This window comes from Rutidosis leptorrhynchoides, chromosome 6, assembly GCF_046630445.1.
Source record: "Rutidosis leptorrhynchoides isolate AG116_Rl617_1_P2 chromosome 6, CSIRO_AGI_Rlap_v1, whole genome shotgun sequence".
Classification (NCBI taxonomy): domain Eukaryota; kingdom Viridiplantae; phylum Streptophyta; class Magnoliopsida; order Asterales; family Asteraceae; genus Rutidosis; species Rutidosis leptorrhynchoides.
In genome coordinates this window covers 116316769-116320000 of record NC_092338.1, presented here as the reverse complement: position 1 = coordinate 116320000, position 3232 = coordinate 116316769, and positions in this window count along the sequence as shown.

Here is a 3232-nt window from a genome sequence, read left to right as displayed (position 1 = left end):
AAAGATATGGTCAACTGAATTATGTTTGACGTTAATTGAAATTATGTTTGAAACTGCAAATTAATATTTAAACAACTTGTCTATGAGATTGATAAATTGGATTTTTAGATATTACTAATCGAGTAAATGAATTTCTATATAAGGCACGTCTCGTTTTGTTGAACAATTGTCAAAGTTGACTGTCTTATCATGTTTTAAAACTTTATAAACACTATAATCTGATTTTTAAAGTATTGGAAAACTATGTGAAATAATAAAATATTTTCGATTGCCATGATAATTCAAATATAATATAGCTCCTGAAATAAATAATATTTTGAGTTTGATAAACTATATATTCGTTCAATTATCAAGACTTATACTATGCTAATATAATAAACATGTATAGATTTAAAGATCATATTGGGTCAGGTTGATTTTTGGGATGACTTTTGTTAACTTTTACATGTCGGTCTCGAGCATTAGGATTGTGATACACTATGACCTGACCTAGTTTGTTAGACATGTATTGACCAACATATGTTCTTTAGGTTGAGATCTACGATTATTTTGCATTCCGAGTTTCGGTCACATTTCGATGAATGACCTGATGTGCTGCTAAGGTGAGTTTCATATGCTCCATTTTTAATTTCTTTTGCAATCTATATTTTTGGGCTGAGAATACATGCACTTTATTTTAAACGCAATGGATACAAGTACATACTAAATTCTACACCGAGTTTGAACCGAAAATCCCTTAGCTTTGGTAACTAGTAACTGCCAGTTATAAGAACTGGTGGGCACGAGTAGTTATAAATGGATCCATAGGGCTTGACATCCCCGTCTGTTCCAGGTATAGAAACCCTAGCCTGTACTATAAAACAGACGTATGCTATTTGAGTTTAGTACACGTTGGTTTGCGTGTATTGTACATGTTGGTTGCATGTATGTTAAAACATGGGTACTTATTATATATACTTTAAGTTTAGTTACCAGGGTGCTCAATTTTGTAGAATATTTTGATAAACGTTTTGGATGAAACAACTGAAATCTTGTGATCCACCTTTACATACAGATTATGCGCAACATTAAAACTATGAATTCACCAACCTTTGTGTTGACACTTTTAAGCATGTTTATTCTCATGTTCCTAGAAGTCTTTCGTTGTTTGCTTATATGTGATACAAGCTATGTGCATGGAGTCATACATGCTTTATTCAAGAAAACGTTGCATTCACAAAATCATCACCATGTATCTTATTTTGACTGCATTATCAACAGATGTAGTATTATAAACTTTTATTTACGGTGATTGTCTATATGTAGAAATCATCAAACGTCAAAAATCTTGGAATTTGATATTCAATTATGGTGTGCCTTTTCAAAAGAATGCAATGTTTACAAAACGTATCATGTAGAGGTCAGTACCTCACTGTGAAATCGATGAATGATGTATTCGTCCAAGTGGATTTGGACGGGTCATCACAAGAATGGTCCACATTAGTTAAGTCGTTCAAAAATCCGATTGATCCAAAACAATCAAAATTCACAAAGTATCAAGAATCGGCAAGAAAAGATATTGAACGGGCATTTAGAATACTTCAAGGTCGATAGACCATTGTTCAACATTGGCAAGACCGTATCAAATCCGCAAAACTAGAAGAATTATGTTAACATGTGTGATATTAAACAATATGATAACCGAGGACCACGGCCGTGCATTTTGTGGACTTGAAGAGAATTATCATCCGATTCGACGTGCACGAGGAACATTCCAAGAAAGGGTTGAAGCGCATATGCGGGCGGACGCGGAATTAAGAGATGTGGGCATTCATCGATTACTACGAGATATGCTTGTAGAACACGTATATAATCTTCCACCTTATTATCGAATTCGACATGATCCGACAAGAAATCCAAACAATCAAGATGAGGCAGGACCTTCACACGTTAAAGATGACGAGGACGAAGGCGAAGGCGAAGACAAATAATTATTAAATTTTTATGTAATTTTATTTTAAACTCTATGTATTAATTTTAATTATTTGTAATGTTTTTTTTTAATTATCAATGAAATTTAGTTTTATGTTATTAAATATATATAATTTATAATATATATAATTAAAATAATTTTATTTTCGAAAAAATAAAAAAATAAAAAAATAAAATAAAAAGGAAAGGAAAGAGTGTCATAGTTGAAAGGGTTTCACTACTAGAAACTGCACCTTTAGGGACGACATGACCGACGAATTAGAGACGACATGTCGTCCCAAAAGACTTATGGGGACGACATGTCGTCCCGGATAGTCGTCCCGGATGTTCTGTCGCTAAAACTCTTCTGCGACGACAGCAATTTCTTTCGAGACGACAGAGGGCCCCACTTTGACTTTCTGTTGTCAGACGGATGGATCAATTCCAGGCGACCTTTAGGGACGACATGTCGTCTCTAAAGAAAAAATATTAAAATAATGAAATAAATATTTAAAATGAAACAAAATGCGAAAAAATAACGGGGACGACCTTTAGGGACGACATGTCATCGCGAAAGAAAAAACATTAAAATAATGAAATAAATATTTAAAATAAGATAAAATGCGAAAAAATAACGGGGACGAACTTTAGGGACGACATGTCGTCCCTAAAAGTACTGTAAGTATTTTTTTTTTGCAGATTTAATTCTGCTGTACGTACCTGCTATACGGGCCAATTCAATATAATCTAAACCTGCTATACGCGCAACAAAATAAACAACCATAACATAAACACAACCATAACCATAGCTTACAACCATAACAAATCCGAGTTTACAAACCCAAAAGTTAACAAATCCGAAATAACAAATCCGTGTTTACAAACATAACATTAAATATTATCCGAGTAGCAAACAAGTCTAAGTACATACTTACCCGTCATTTTCTTCTTCACCATCTTCACCGTCATCATCTTCACCGTCATCATCTTCACCGGGGTCAACTTTACCCTCATCATGAACTTCACGGTCACCCGAACTCGAAGCTTCAACATCATTAGGTTGTGATAAATATGATTGCCATTTGGTCGGGATAGGAATAACAGAGAAGTTAAAAGTATCGATCATCGCTTGCTTTAGTAATGCGGAATTTTCCGGTTCCGGTGGAGGTCTTCTAGCTCGACCCGTTGATGCCGATGATGAAGATGAGGTAGGAACATATCCGGGTAAAGCATGTCCCACTCCGCGACGGTGCCCACGTTGTGGCTTCAAAACACTTAACAA